A 17,209-nucleotide genomic window follows, 5' to 3' on the forward strand; every position below is an offset into this window, starting at 1 on the left:
CAAGGTCCATTATTTATACAGCATTTTGAGCCACGGACCAACGTCTCTTGAGATTTAGCCTCTCAGACGGACCCCAAAACTTAGAATATGTTGTTATCGTTGGATAGGATTTTGTCCACAATGCCATGTTGTATTCCATGTGGTAGAGGAGAGCTGACAAGCAAAACTTGATCAAAATAACAATTCTTCTACATTCTCTAACTGTGTAGACTTCTTGTAAATTAACTTAACCCTTGATAGCGTAAAATTAGACCAAATGGACCGGTAAGGGTCCATTTGGTTTCATTTTACACTCTCAAGAGTTTAAGATCTATAAGGGTCCATTTGGTTACCAACTCTCCATCATTTAGCTGGGGACCACCTGAAACCCCCTCAAGGACCACTGGTGGTCCCCAGACCACTGGTTTGAAAACCACTGTGGTACAGTATGCAATAGCCATCCTAGACTACGAACACAAGTCATGTGCATGCATGTCTTGCAGTTTAATAAGCCATAGTTTCTCAAAAAATGCTATTTGACACAATTTAATGGTTTGTTTCATGTCACACAGGCAGGAAATTAACACCTGGCTGCTACTTACATTCCTTACTTAAGAGCATTGCTTGAAACACAGTCGAAATGGCAAGGGACACTGGTAGGCAGAGAATACAGTAGCTGCCTGCTATAGGCTTTAAGAAACTGAGGTAACTACTACAACTTAGCATTACATATTCTTCTTTCCTACAGCACACACACACACACACACACACACACACACACACACACACACACACACACACACACACACACACACACACACACACACACACTGACACACACACACCTAGTATGGAAGATTATTATTTCAAATGTCATGCCTAGCTATAAGTATGATGCACCAAGCAGGGAAAGCAATTTTGTCGGGCAAATCTGCATGAAATTGCTATTTTGTTCCCATGTGAGCACAGACTACATACAGGGCACACGTGCATAATTGTTGGAAAAAGTTTGATAAAGGAATGCTGAATAGGCCTATACGACTGCAGTGCTGTAAGCGTTCCCCATTGCAGTTTCCAAAGTCAACGACTTTGGACGGACACAACTTCCCGTCATGCTTCATTTCATCCAGTATTACTTGTCCTCCCAAAGCAAAACAAAAGGCAAAAAGACCTCCCCAGCCTATACTGTAACTCACCTAAGCACAAAATTGTGACCTTAGAGACGATACAATGAGTTTGCAATGAGAATGAAATAGTTCAGTTTAGGTGGTGATGGGGGATAATGTAACAGACTAGATAAGATAACTGGATGTGAGTGCAGAAAACAGGCTCTGCCATTACATTAGGCTATTGCCCAAGAAAATATTTGTTATTTATGTACGAAGACAAAAGCCATCTATTATCTATAAGATGGTGCCGTAAAACAAAAGGGAATCTTTAAGTGGCCAAAATGTGCACCTTATTTCAAACAGATGTTCTCGCTTTTCACTCTGTGTAAAGAAAAGTTTGGCTGACTGGTCTTAGTACATTCATTACATTGACAGTATATTTATACTGACAATGGTGTTAGCCTGTGTTTTGAGCTTCAGTTGACAGCAATATATTGTACCATGCTATGTTTAGTACAGGCAATGGGATATGTACTGTACTCCTTTACTGTTTAAATAGAGTGGGTAAAACAATAAATACAATAACAGCACGCGTAGCCATGTAGTCGGGAGTAATGAGTCGTCGGACTGACGTATTCCTCCCATGCTGACAAGCAACTGATGCTTGGGGAGTGTCTTTGAAATTCAAAACAGTTGAGGTGAACTCTGTTGGAATGGCATCGTAGAGAATTATGATCTTGGCGTAGTAGAGAGAGAATGTTATCTCATCTTATGTCTAACAGTGTAGACTAAACAGACTGCAGGCAAGGGGAGGCAGGCAGGCTGAGGGCTGGAGCATTAAGCTAGTAAATCACTTTCTATTCTCATTAAGGACAGCCGTCGACTGGTGAGAAAGGCCTCTCTGTCCTCCCATTCAGCCAGCTAGCAAATTTGCTGCTTCACCCTCTCAGTGCATGACTGCTCACTGATGATGGAGCGGAGAAGGGTTTCATCTAGGGTAGTGTAAAATGGAGCAAATAATAAAAAGTATGTACTATGGGGGTCCCTGGTGTATCTTTTCAAATGGAGGTCCCTGGGGCTGGCCTAATAAGTGTCAATTTGAGGGGTCCTTGACATGAATAGTTTTGAGAACCATGCTATGTTATGGTACTGATGAGCCTTTGTGCTCAGCCACTCATCTGGGCAATACACTTTCATTACTCAAAATAAGTAATGTTTTGTTGCTCAAGCTTATGTATTCACTATTAATTGATTCACTCGTTTACCAAAAAGCATTACAAAAAAGTTTCTCACAGTTCTAAGGTCAAATATTGATATGCGATTAAAATGCGATTAATATAAAGTCAGTGATGGCATGTCAAAAATTCATGAATAATTTAATTCACAATATAATTTGAGATGTTAAGGTATACAAATATACCCCCCCCCCCCTCCACCCCCAGGGACTGTATTTGACTGTATGTGTGGCCATGATGGCATTGCTTTTTTAATATTTTAAACACGTTACAATATTGCATTATTAATCACATATTTATTGATATGGAAGGAGTTGGGTCTACATACAGTATCAAAGCATATTTTGGAAAGCTGTTCAATCTCTGCATCTCTTCAATAAAATATAGCCTAAGCTATAAGATTCCTTCTACCTCGAAATAACATATTGTCTGTTCAGTTTGGTTTGTATTAGGTCGCGCGTGAGGAATAGTCCAATGGAAAAATAGATATAAAGGAGTGGAGTTACCATGTGTTACAGAATCTGCCCTCACAGGTAGACATTGTACCGTAATTGCTTACCGTACACACAAACCTAGACCCTGACCAATTCCAGATTTTGGATAGTCCAGCCCACTGATCTACTGATGTTTTGACTGATACTTGGTCATAAATCCCCACATCAATTCCAAACAAATTTTAAGGAACATTTTTTTTTTAACTTTTTTTTTGCCATTATATTCTGACAGAGCTATTTCCTCAAACAAACAAACCTTTATTGTAAAGTATATACAGTCTTGTTTAGTTAGTTAGGTCATATAATCATCTCATATAATCCCATGAGGGATGGGCCACGAGGTGGCATGACACTTAAATTAATTAATGAATTCATTCATTCACTCGCCCTTAGGTTTTTCTGGATTGTTCTTGAAGTCAATTACAGTAGGCAATTTGTTTATTTGACCAATATCTTCCTGATAGTATGTTCAGAGCAGGTGACATCAGCATTAGTCTACATGCTGAAATGCTAATGCCAGTGATTTTTCTTTTTTCAAATTTGCAGCTTGAAAACTATTCCATAACACATTAACAAACAAATATACACTACATTAAATCCAAAGATCTGAAGCAAAATAATCAGTGTTGGCGTCGGACGTAATTTGAGGCAATCATGTTTTACTGACTATTCATAATTCTCCCATTAGTCTGGTGAGGTGATGGAACCAGAATCCCTTATTTGGTTGGCAAATGTACAGCATGCATGGGTGGTCTGTAATAATTGTTCTGCACACATCAGTATAACACATCAATTTAAAAAAGAAGTGTGAATGAATAAATGGATTGATCATTTGTGTCAGTAAAATTATATGGGATTTTTGGACTAAAATCAGAACATATTTGTACTGTCTTTTTGATGGAGGCATGTGCTTTACTGTGCTTTTTAGCCATGGTGATTTGACGGTAACTACTGTGGCTGGTTACTGCTGGGTGGATGAGTAAAGATTGTCACACTAGAAAGCGTAGTTAAAAACAGCTGCTGTGTTTCTACTTTTTGTGAATTTTTATTTTATGCCGCTTCTTTCATTTTGCAACTTCTTACATCTATGGACAGACGTGAAAGTGCTTTTGGAGCTGCACAATAGAGACCACTCAACATGCAATTTGGGGTTGATTGGATGTTTGATTAAATTTGTTTTGGATACAATCTTGAGAAGTACTAAGGTCTCATGTTTTGAAGACATTTTTAAATGGTGTGAAATCCACTTAGGCAGAAATATAGTTGTGTCATGTTCCAAGGAATTCAAGAAAGTATTTCTTTTATTGTACAACCTACGGTTCAAGATAGGCCAAAACGTGAAGCAGGCTGGTTTAATGCCACCATGAAGGTGGTTTGAAAAAGGTAGAATAGTGTATTTCTTGGCTGCCTGCACAAAACGTTTGATGCCGATCAGTCCCAACGGTTCATGAGATTACTGTAACTTCAGTCACACTCAGTCAGTCAGTCACTCAGCGTCCAAACATTTTTCCTGACCCGACCTGGCGGGTAAACTTATGCACGCTGGTCAGGCTCGGGTTGTGAAAAAAATAAAAAAAATAAATAAAAAAGAATCCGGGCCAGATTGGGCCCATTGAGAACTCCACTCACTCACTCGCTCACTCGCTCACTCAGTCACAGAGGCAATAACATAATCTGTCTTTCCCGGCCTTCCGGCCTGGTGGAGATGATTAGTGTAATCCAGGATGGTACTTGAAGTTACTAACATCGATGCTAAAGTCACTGTTGGCACCTGTGCTGTCCTTGTCTTCTGAATTTAACGCCATTGTGTTGGGTGTCTTAGCTTCTGTTTGCATTTCTGTATGCTGACATCAGTGACATGCCATACATGGGTCATGTAAAAAGAAGATAGCATTGTGTTTATTGCTTAAAAAGCATACTGAGCAAATAGAAGGACATTTTCACTATCAGAATGGTGTGATGTAAACATACAGTGCTGCATCAGTATCCTTCCCCTTGGCATTTTCCCTTCTATCAAAATAATGACAAACGGATGCTCCAGGATACTACAAATCCTTGGGCTCAGACACAAAGGGATGGCACTTGATGGGTAGACAGACCCCCCCCCCCCCCCCCCCTCCAGGACATACATCAATTCCATACTAGGGATGGGACGATATGAAAATTTCATATCACGATTATTGTGACAAAAGAAATCGCGATTTACGATATTATCGCTATAATCAAAATTATCCACTGGCCACGGACCCCCCATTATCCTGGGACGGAACATTTGCCAAAAAATAGCAGATCTACAAGCTCACAACGCGTCGCAAAGACATTTGATAGAGAGTGCAAAAAAGGCTATCAATTACGTATATTATAAGTACCTTTTACCAATTATAGAGCGTTTGAATGGTACCAGATATGCAGCTCGGCAAATAAAAGGTGAATTGATCCCAGTGCATGACGGAGGACGAAATTAAATCTCCACGATACGATTATCGTGAGTGTTTTTTTATCACGATAAACAATAATATCGCGTATCGTCCCATCCCTATCCCACACACACGCACACGCACAAACCCTAACCCTAACCCAAATCAGTAATCTCTGGCGAAGGTTTGCCCCGATAAACACTTCTTACCTTTTTTTGCACATCCTATCCAAAAATAAGCGAGGGGTTGAAACAAGTGTTTAAATCACTGTATTAGTCAGCCTGTGGCCAGTCACCCCGACCACTTGGTGGCAAAACATTTCTGGGACTAAAACAGCGATTTAAACGCTTGTTTCATCCCCTCGCTTAGATTTTCTTCAGCGGTAAAAAATGTAACGTCTGAGAGCGTGAAAGCCGACCTTTAATTTTTGGATACAATGTGCACAAAAGGTAAGAAGTGTTTATCGCAGCACCTGCGAACCTTTGCCGGAGATTACAGATTGGGGCAGCTAGCTCTGAGGAACCTCAACTCGGAGCTACAGTAGCCTATATAGCAGAGGGAGAGGTTCCGAAAGGAGCTAGCTCTTTTGCAAGTAACTTATCAGCATCACATATGTATGAAATGTGTGGGAATGGACATTGGAGTACGCACACACGCCCGCATGCACACAGGCACGCACGACTTCACACTCTCATTATACGACCACACTCCCCCTGTCTGCATGTTTAATATCGCCTGATGCTGGTTTTGTTGGAGCATTGTCACAGGCCAGAGCTAACGGAGAGGGGGAACTGTTTAAATGACTGGTGTGTCAGGCAGTGAGTCCCGATGCCCCCTCTGCCTGCAAGTCCAGCCTTGATTTATACGCCCAAGTGTCATGGAGAATGGATGAGCGGGGAGGCAAAAAGGGGAGATATTCAGAGGAGTCCTCCCTTTACCCCCTTTCCTGTGACTATATACCATTCCCCATGTTTTGAGAAATGTGAAAGCTGTGAGACATGTAGCTTGGTATGCAGGCAACCATGCAGGCTTTCTTTACACAGTCAAATCTACAGTGTCAATATAACCATGAGTGTAAAAATACAACCCGGGTCCATTTTTCACAGTTTTTTTGTAGAATTGTGTGCATTTCGAGTTGCACCAGTTTTCTATGAAATCATAGCGTGTAGATGTCTGGGTCTGGGCTGGGAAAATGAATTTGATACTTAGAATTCAGAACACAATTATGGAATTACATTTGATATTTAACAAACCTATGCTGTTTCACAGGGGCTTATTGCTTGGCTCATTTTAAGTGATGACGTGGGACCGAGCTGGATGGAAATCAATACGTTTAGCAACATGGCTGGCTCTGTAAACACCTCATTAGGAGGTAACCTTTTGAACACCTTGAGGCAGTAGCACAGGCTCACAACACTCAAACCCCCTCCCCCGTCCCCCCTCCTCCTTTATCTTCTCTGTCCATCATACCAGCCGAAACCTCTCTATGCCGTTCATTTCACCCCGTACGGTGTGCTTTTATACACCATCTTTATCGCACTACGACGTGTCCTCGCCAGCCCCTCTCTTCTCTCCCTATTCTCTCTCTCTCTCTCTCTCTCTCTCTCTCTCTCTCTCTCTCTCTCTCTCTCTCTCTCTCTCTGTCTGTCTCTATCTCTCTCTCTCTCTCTCTCACCCACTCTCTCACTCTATCTTTCCAGACAGGAGTTACAGCAAACTGGGCTTGCTTAGAGATAGGAGATTAAAAAAGTGGAGGGCAAAGACGAAAAAAATAAATAAAAAAATCAAGAAATAAAAGAATGTCTGGCCGCGCCAGCAGTGCTTCATTCCCTGTGGCACAGAGCATGTACACAGTACACACTGAGCTACATCTCAATCATATGTCAGAGGTTCAGCTGTGTACCAGCGAGGAAGCAGTGAAGAGAGAGGGCAAAGGTTACCCGGGGAGTTGGAGGAGGCATGGCAAAGCAGGGAGCCCAGATGGAGTTTTGAGTGTTCCCGTCGGTCACAGTGTCTGGAGAGAGACCCCTGTGGAGTTAACATGATTGTTTGGGCAAAAAGAGAGGGACAAAACAACTATAATATATATACAGTATATATCGTCGTTGTCGGGTGGAAGCCTTGTATGTCCAAAACCGTTCATTTTGCATTCATCATTTAAAAAATTATTTAAACTAGTGAAAACAGCTGATCTACAAGCGCGAGGCCTTGTGTGCTTGTAGATCTGCTGTTTTCACTACTGTTGTGCGACGGCCTTGTCTGATGAAGCAGGGCTTTACTTCGCAAAAGAAATTACAAATTTGAAACTTGGAGATAAGAGGTTTCTGCCCGACAGTGACTATATATATATATATATATATATTAAACCTGTCGGATTTAGCGCGCTATTAACTAGTTAACTCACAATCCTTTTAATGCCGACAATTTTTTTAACGTGCGATTAACGCAGCTGATGTTTGAGCCTCGGTGCGCTCCGTAGTATAGAGAGTGAGGAAGCGAATGCGCTGACAACAGTCAGTCAGTGTGTGATGCGGCTAGCAGCAGGGCTAGTCATAGTATGAGACCCCATAACTCTATGTATGAGACAGACAAAACAGCGGAGATTTTTGCAGCAGACAACCACAATATCACCGCTGACGGCGTCGCGCGCATCAAATACCGAAGCGTTGAAACGGCACATCTGTAGACAGCGCGAGCCCCACACACACACGCTCCCAAGAACAGGAGCGCTCCAACTTGTAGGCTACACAAGCACATAGTAGCCTACGTCCTTTATACAGTGCTCCCTGCCTCCCCAGACCCCCGCACCAACACGCTAACAGTGACCACCAAATGCTTGCAACAACGGCCAGAGAACCCACATAGCAAACAGGTTTGGGCCAAATCTGGCTGTTATGGCCCAAATCCGGCTGTTCTGGCCCACCTCCGGCTGAAATCCGGCAGGTCTGGCTGACTATATGGCTTGTGTGCCACACATCTCCAATGAGCCATCAGTGTCTCTAGTACTCTCTAGTCTACATCATAACAGCTGGGTTTCTCATAGTGAACTAGGGTGCCCAATAACACCAGTCCAGGGTGCCTCAGAATACTTTGATAATATTTAGAATGTATCAATATTACTTAAGTTAAACCAATTTAGACCCTCTAATGCCTCGTGCTTGCTTTGTAAAACACCCCTGAGTTGCACTGTACTTGAGTTATATTTATACACCAACTCTCTTCACCAAAAATAGCCGATCTACAAGCTCTTGTAGCATCTTGTAATGAGCTTGTAAATCTGCTACTTTTGGTGAATATCCCCTTAGAATAGGGATGCTGGGATTTAGTGATTGAATGCCAAGTTTATTTTAAATCTGTCCTAATGAAAGATTTAAGGGAGCCTCCACACACTCAAAAGTGTGCAAAATCATGTTCTTTATTCTCAGTTAAATAAAGTGCAAGCTTTTGGTCATAGACCTTCTTCAGGCATGCAGCACCTCGATGAGCGGTGGTCCTTTCACTATTAATCTGTCCTAATGGAAGCAGATAATTTCTCAAGTTGTTGTTTGTTAGGCCTATTATGGACAGTATTTGTTATTATTCCAAATAATAAATAATTAGCATATTTAAATAATAATAAATATGCTGTATTTGCATAAAGCAAGTAGGCTATTTGTCTACTCCCATGTTGATATGAGTATTAATATCTGTTTAAGGTAGATTTAGAACAAATACAAAATATGCGATTTATTTGCGATTAATCGTGCGATTAACTATGGACAATCATGCGATTAATGGGATTAAAAATTTTAATCGACTGACAGCCCTAATATATATATATATATATATATATATATATATATATATATATATATATAGTGTGTGTGTGTATATAATATATATATATATATATATATATATATACACTGTGTATATATATATATGTGAAAACAAGACGGGGTCTAATAATGGTGTCTTCATTTTGGATCACAAGGAGAATGAAACCCTGGGCTGATTTAGATTTTGTTGTGCAGGTTAAAAACTACAGAAGTGTAAAAAAACTAGACCAGGTCAACCTGGTTGTGCCAGACCCCCTGTCTGTCATCATCATTTATGACATCATGCCTTTTGTAGGCATGTCATCATCATGTCATCATCATATATACCCTTTATATAGAAAACCCGGACAGACATTTGCTTATGTAGGCCTACCCATTTCATGGGTCTGGCAAACATGACGGGCTTGTAAGAAACACAGCTACAGCTAATACTACCAGTAAGACTCCCTAATCGGGAGATAAGCGACCGTCACGTCGCATACACAATCTTCGTCACGTCGCATACACAATCTTTAGAAGGCAGTCGTAGCCAATCAGGAGGGAATATGGGACATGGGACAGATCCATGTTGATGACATGACTTTAGAGATACTGTGTGCCGCTTTCCGTGATTCTTGGCAAAAATCTGTAGGAGCATAAATCGGCCTGATGGTGGCGCTAGAAGAGGGCCATGTGAGAAATCAGGGGCGGAGGTTGTGATTTGCCATCCAAGGAGTGTGTGTGTGCAAAGTTTTGCATTGATCGGGCCAACGGTGGCAGAGATAAGAGTGGGGGCAAAAGTGTGATGTGACGTGACTGACAGAATGACTGACAGACAGACAGACAGACAGACAGACAGCCAGTGGAGCTTTTCATAGTAACTTGCGACCTGACGGCTGCCATTAATAATAATGGGTTTGTTAGAAGTAGGTGTGCCCAGAGCCATGGGTGTGCCAATGTGCTTGCTTTAGTAGTTCAACAATATTGTTAATGCTTTCACTTTGGCACACCTAAATCTAACTCATCTATTATTTATTTATTAGCTGTGTAATGTGATCGGTCAACAGCTTTTTCTTTTTTTTTAACTGCCAGCTCCTTTCCAGCATGCATTTATCATGTGCTGGAGTACACTTCCCTGTGCCACACCTCACTTTTCAGCAATCTCAGTGTCCATCCTTCTTCTTCTTCTTCTTCTTCTTCTTCTTCTTCTTCTTCTTCATCTGTACTGCCCTGGGTGCTTAAACAGAAAAGTACTTCTTACACTTTTGGAGGGGAGCACCACTCATTAATGTCAGGGTTGATCCTTCTGGCTGTGTCTGACAACCCAGTCATTAATGACCTGACTTTGAATCGTTACCAAACCACAATAAGACCATGTTTACCATGGTTTCAGCTCGGTTACTTGTGCTAATAATGTTCAAGCACAGCAATGGTTGATAGGTTTGAATGTTGCGGGGTCAATTAAGAACACATTTCTTGTGCTATGGACATAATCCAAAGTGCTCATCCACTCAACCACTTGCTTGGATACAGGCCCTTATGCAGCCTGCCATTTCTTTTACCATCTGTATATATATTTTTGCCTGAACGGGAAAACGCACTACAAAATCATCAAATAGAGTTTCATGCCCTGTTAATATGTCAAGCTATGATGCCAATCATTTATGTTGCCACACCAGTCCTCTTCTTATTTGAGTACGGTTTCAGACCGATTTGACTGCCATTGAACGAACAACAAATATAAAAGAAATAAAGCCTACTGCATGTGTGGAGAAAAAACCCAAAAGCGGTTTGCGAGATACACTGCTGACAGACCCATTTCTAGACGGCTCGCCGCCTACATAGCAACGGCGCAAAATTCATTAATCCAATTATTTACGACGGGCTTAATTATGTTCGAGACATAGACAACATAGTGATGCTTTCTTAAGCAGACAAGGTTTTCATTTTTCATCATTCAGCCTTGCATAATGGAGGAGGATGTGCGTGTATAAGCTGAATGTTCTACTAAAGACAAACTCATTTGCTGTGTTGTCACCCATAGAATACACCCAGCATGAAATCCTCAATCACAAACCGCTCCAATCCCCAATCTCAGGGGAACATGCCGTTTCTTTCATAAATTGGATTTCTTAAAAATAGGGAAAAAAGCTAAGGTTGTATTGCTTCACCGTGTTGGAATATGATTTGACAAGCACAGAGTTGGACAGCATTTTGACTAATCAGAGTCAAGGCTCAAGCTCACTGTTAATGTGCCAATTTAACTAGATGGTGACGGGGCTAAGCGATGGCTTTCACTGTGAAAGGAGGAATGAATTGTTGTCAGTGACCCTTACTGATTACTTTCCTCAGCAGGAACTGCATTTTGTAATGGACTCAGGAAATGCTGCCTCCGTCGCTGGTCTTTCTTGCGGTGGCAGCAGTGGGCAGCTTTGATGACGAGATAATAACTTATTTATGGCTGATTACTAAAAGTTGCTGCAGAGGGAAGGTTCTCTGCAGATAGACACCGCCACACACTGGGAGGGATGTTTTTTTACACTCTACACATGATTGTTATGATTATTTTTATAATTATTAATAATAATATATGTTTTTAATATCAAATAACCATTAGGTTCAAAGCTGATGTATCTTATCAACAGCCCGTGCAACTGGTCTCGTACGCAAACCAACTTGAATAGCACAGAGGGACAATGTTGACTAATGGCAGATACAGTGCAAGCAATTTATACATTTTGAAAAGCCAGATTTGGTTCTCAAGTTTGGGGCTACTCAGTAAATGTTTTGAGACATTTTATTACATGTTCAACTTTCAAATGGACAAAGGGACCTTATATAGCACTATCATGAAATATATTGGCAAAATCTGGCATCCATTACTGTGGCATTATACTTTTTCTTTTCATTCTTTGCTTCTATATGTAATGGGGAGAGAGAGACATCCTTGTTTCCTGGCTGATAACAATTATATAGCCATTCCAGCCTAGTTACTTACTTTATATTTGTTTGTCTAACATTTAATTTAACCTCTTGGATGAAGCTGGCACTTTAAAGATCTGAACCTGAAATGTAATGCTGATCGTAGTACCCTGTAGTATCAATGTACTATGGTAATTTTGCTATTGGCATTCTACAAAGGACCCCTGTTGTGGCATTGAATACTTCAAGAGGTTCGGTGAAAACTCTGGGGACAAAATAGCAGACCATCTCGGAGGCACTAACTTGTCCTCTTTCGTGTAAATTGAAACCAGTGGCCTGCTCTCTTTATCGTCAACAGAAAAAATAAAAGGCTACCCTATCTCTCTCTTTGGTCTCGCTGCCCAAGTCGGACACTGACAGTCATCCCCTCTGGAGGATCTCAGTTGGGTATTGTCTCAGTGCTTATCATATAATGTATCCCCTCTATCTTGTGGTGACTGTCTCCCGGCACCATTCGCCACCAGTGTAGCTTAATTACAAGTTTAAAAATCTCAGTAAGGTGATAGAGCCTACCAGCCAACTTGTATTCATATGTTGAGCAACGTGTGTCAAAAAACGGCTTCCAGTATATATTTAACAGGAGAATATTCAATGAGACAATTCCCTAAAGATTTATAAACTTTCTACTTATACCCTTCTCGAGGCTTTCCCAGACTATATTCTGAATGCACAACATGACACTGATTTATAAATGTAATTCCATTTGGTTGCTCTTTTTGCTCTAGGGCTCCTCTAGTGTGTCTCCCACCACGTAATAGAAGGCCCCATGAGGCGAAGACCGTAATGGATTTGCTCCCTTAGAAAAAAACATATTTTTATAATGCTTGCCAGAGGTTTGGGGCACTGGGAGCTTGTGTGAAATCCGTCGCCATGTTGTAAAGAGGCAGTAGATGCAAGCTTTAAAGCCAAATATAATGTTTGAATAACATGTTAAATGATTTACCGGATTCAATGGTCCTTTTAGGTAGACAGATCTTATAACTGTCACATGGCACAGTTGTTTATATGCTACAGAAATAGAATAATCTATTGAGGTGAAAAAAGGTCTGATTTACTACATACAGAAAAAGGTGAGCATGAAATTAGAAAAGTTGAATTAACTCATTCCCTGCCAGGCCCGATAGTCCCGAGATTATTCCAATGTCTTTCCCCGCCAGGCCCGATAGTCCCGAGAATTTAAAAAAAAAAAAAAAAAAAAAAAATCAAAAAATTTTTTTTTTCAAAAAATTTTTTTGACCCCAAAAAATGGAGTAGGCATGATAGCAATCGCGAAATTGCATGTTTAACCCCCATAGCAACCCCATCTTTCAAGCATGGCAGCCATTTTGGCAGCCATCTTTGTTAAACATAGTGGCTGTTATCTCATGAATGCCTGAACGGATTTCCATTCGGATTTTTTTGTTTGAAAGCTGTGAGCAATGTGGACACACGTGGTGCATTATCTAGGCATGGGTGTGCATGATCCGTGCACACCCAATTACATGGAAGTCTATGGAGACGAATGGCAGGTGGGAGTACGGAGGTATGTTAAAATGGCGGTCAATGTGTTAATACATACTTGTGACAATGAAATCCTGTATTAAAATTGGCTAATGGGACCACGGCCACATCACTCTCTGAACCTGATACGCTCATATAGTATAGGCATACTGTATAGATGTTGTCCTAAGCCACAGATCTGACCGCTGTGCCAATCATCATGTGCATATACTCTACAGTATGGGACCGACTGACTTTAAAAATAGGTCCCCATGACGCCGACATATCGGTTGGATTGGTGGTGCAACGTAGGTGTGAGGGCGGTGTAGCAACGCAAACTTTAGCTGTTCGGGGCCCGAACCAAAGCGGTGGTTAATACATTTCATTCAATTTGTGCCACACTACTGGCTAAAATCATCTCCCCACACACTTTATTTGATTGTAGCAGAGATTCAATTATCCAGGTTCATGTTTGTGCCTGTCTTGTCTCTGTTTTCCATTTCTCTCCACTTGATTCCAGGTCAGCAGCATGCTTTTGTTTAAATTAAAAGTTTAGTGCCAAATAGTGTTTATGCATTTAACAGAAACTATCCATCCTTCCAGGAGAAGGAAGATGAGAAATCGGAAATAAGTGGAATGAGGATTTCCAATTTCTAGTACTGTACAGTTAGTATATACAGCATGTCCTTACTCTCACAGTATGTCTCTGCTCAACGTGAATTAAGAATTGCTTCAACTTTGTTTTGCAAAGTTTTTCGTTTTGGATGGATACACTTAATTATAAACGTCATTACTCGAACAAAGAAAAGAGTGACTAAATTACAATCAATACATTATGGAATGTTTGCTGCACCGGCTTTCAATTGACACTTTTGTGACCAATAGATATGGGCGTTCATCGACAAAATCTATGGTTTAACTCAAATCTGGCTCTATTGAAAATAACAGTGTCCCCTTTTATTTACTGGCTTTCAAGTGACTAGACAGCTCACAAATGTCATCCCTGAGGTCATGTTCCCTGATCACAGGTAGCAGCAAAGCCTTAGATCTCTTTGTTTTTTGGCCTCATCACTATTCCTTCCTCCTCTGATGCTGTGTTGACCTCTATCCTTTCACCGGACTTTACTTTTTAAATACATGGTGAATAGTGTGTAATTTTCATTCTGACACACAGACTTTTGCCTTTGCAAAAGTGTATTTATTTTCACAAAGACATTAGTTATAATAGTAGCTCATTGTGGACATAGAATCTGAACATTCATTAGAACATACATTATTCTGGATTACAATATCAAATCATATAAACAAATATTTGTCTGTTAATCAGCACACAATACTCAAATCATAATGGGGCAATCTTGCAAACATCACAAGCTATATGTTTCAAAGACCAAAGGAGATCCATTGTTTCATTAAGCCCTTTACAAAAGATTTTTAAGTACCATAAAATTTGATTCTCACTAGAATATTCTCAAACCTTGGAAAGTTGCCAGCTCAGCACAGCTCAACACTATCATAGCCCTATGGTTCCTACAAATGTTTTTAAACCTTTTATCTATGCCAGTGTATTTTACAACCATTTCATTCCCTCCAAGCGATTTTCCGTACCTTGACCAAGATTTCTATTCAGATATAGCATGTGGACCATTAATCTTTCCACAACAGATGGGTTGCCTCCCACAATTTTCACGTGCTTCAGTGTACTGTACACATCTGTCCTAGTTCCTTTGGACTTGGTTTACATGCATGGGGGTGCATTACGTTCGTTCCACTTCTGCTTTTCCGGTTGTCACTTTGGTTAATGGATCCCGCTTGAAACCAAACAAGAAGCAAGCACTTGTGCCAGCTATGACTAGTTTGTTACATGCTGCAAAACTGCTCATACAGCCGTTGTTTACTGTATGTCCTATAAGATGTTGATAAATGATCAAATTATTTTAGCTATGGTTATCTTAGCCTCTGTAGACTTGACGGTACATCCGATCATTCTTCATGGCCACAATGTTAATCCACACTATCAACTATTGCCTTTAAAAAACAAGAATCCCATAAGGTTTTATGAAAATGTCCCAATCTGAATCAACACCTTTGGATTGTGTGCATAATTTGTGAAATTAGTACTGCCTGGCTCATGTCACTGTCCAAAATCCTGACTTATTTATACTTTTAAATTCCTCATCTTTAAAATGTAAAGAACAAAGGATGGCTAAGAGGCAATTAATTATAGCCTACACCTTGGAGGGTTGATGGCATGCTGTGCTAACTTTAGCAAGTTCACCAACACTCCTATGTGTTTCCTTTTCATGTCACCTTACTGTATAATTAAACTTCTGTTTCTTCAGCACTTTTTCCATTCTATCCTTTAACGCAGTACATGCACTGGCCCAATATGTAGTCAAACCTAACATGCTCACAGTCACAACGCGTCACATCGCGACACGTTGTGAGCTTGTAGATCTGCTATTTTCAAACATTTTGTACTTTTACTTTTGGTACATTAAGTACACTTTCATACTTTTTACTCAATAGAATTCCGGATTTTTACATGCAACAGAGTATTTCTATATTGCATTATTGATATACTATTACTTAAGTAAGAAATTTGAATACTTTTTCCACCACTGCAGTACTGTAAGGTTATAGCAGTTTTCTACTTCCAGAAGCACATCATACAGTTAAGATTTTGCCAGGTATTTTGTCTGCCTCTGGATTAGCTCAGATCCCAAAGCAATTATCCTTAAAGTGTTACATGCCAGAGCATGTAATAAAGAGGTCTGCTGTAGGTCATAGTATTTAGAATGGCAAAGCAGTGGTGATGGGGATTCATGGGTTTGCATCAAGTAACACAGGCGGACAAATTGATGATGATGATGATGATGATAAACTTTATTTCAGACACATGGTCCATAAAAACATATATACAAAAAAACAGACAAACAATACGTATAAATACAGTTCCAGACTGTTTACATTCCTTTTTAAAAAACATATAAACATTGCCTCCAGTGTTTCCAGAAGCAGGATGTATATCTTATATCACTCTGTGTGATATCCGTCAAGACCACAATTAATTCATTCTTTGAATCAATGAGTCTACACATAAATTTAAACATGAAATTCCTCAGTACCGCATGAAAGGTTGGTATGTTACTAGTCACAAACATTTCACTAGCACTCGTCCATCTTGGGAGTTTCAGAAATATTCTAAAAGCATCATTATATGCCACCTGAAGTTTCTTAATTTTTCCACTGCTATATCGGCACCACAAGTGGGCTGTATATAATGGAGTACAATATGTCTTAAAAAGAGCTATTTTTACATCATCTGTACACATATGAAACTTTCGAGCCAGCATGTTGGCTTGTCCATACAATTTACAACACTGGCGCTGAACATCTTCGTCATCGCAGAGATCATCTCTGATAACATGACCCAGGTATTTAAACTTTTTAACCACCTCCAGTACTTCACCAGCTAAAGAGAAAGAGGGAAAGGTGAGCTTCTGATCATCCTTAGTTCTAGAGATCATCACCACACTCTTTTTTGAATTAAACTTTATGTCAAAACTCATTCCATATTTAGAGCAGACCCTGAGTAGCTGCTGTAGGCCAGCACTGTATGGAGACAGTACTACCAAATCGTCTGCGTAAATCATATGATTAATAAGGTTATCACCCACCATGCAGCCAGTTTTACACTCATTTAACTGTTTAGAC

The 17,209-nt window shown here is 40.3% G+C and overlaps 1 protein-coding gene across 1 annotated transcript in view; it reads left to right on the forward strand.

The window, feature by feature from the left end:
* Window positions 1–17,209, forward strand: part of astn2 (astrotactin 2) — a gene marked incomplete at its 5' end in the record, with an annotated part of 725,257 nt that overhangs the window by 553 nt on the left and 707,495 nt on the right.

This window comes from Nannobrachium achirus (genome assembly GCF_963921795.1).
Source record: "Nannobrachium achirus genome assembly, chromosome: 15".
In the NCBI taxonomy this organism is placed as follows: Eukaryota; Metazoa; Chordata; class Actinopteri; order Myctophiformes; family Myctophidae; genus Nannobrachium; species Nannobrachium achirus.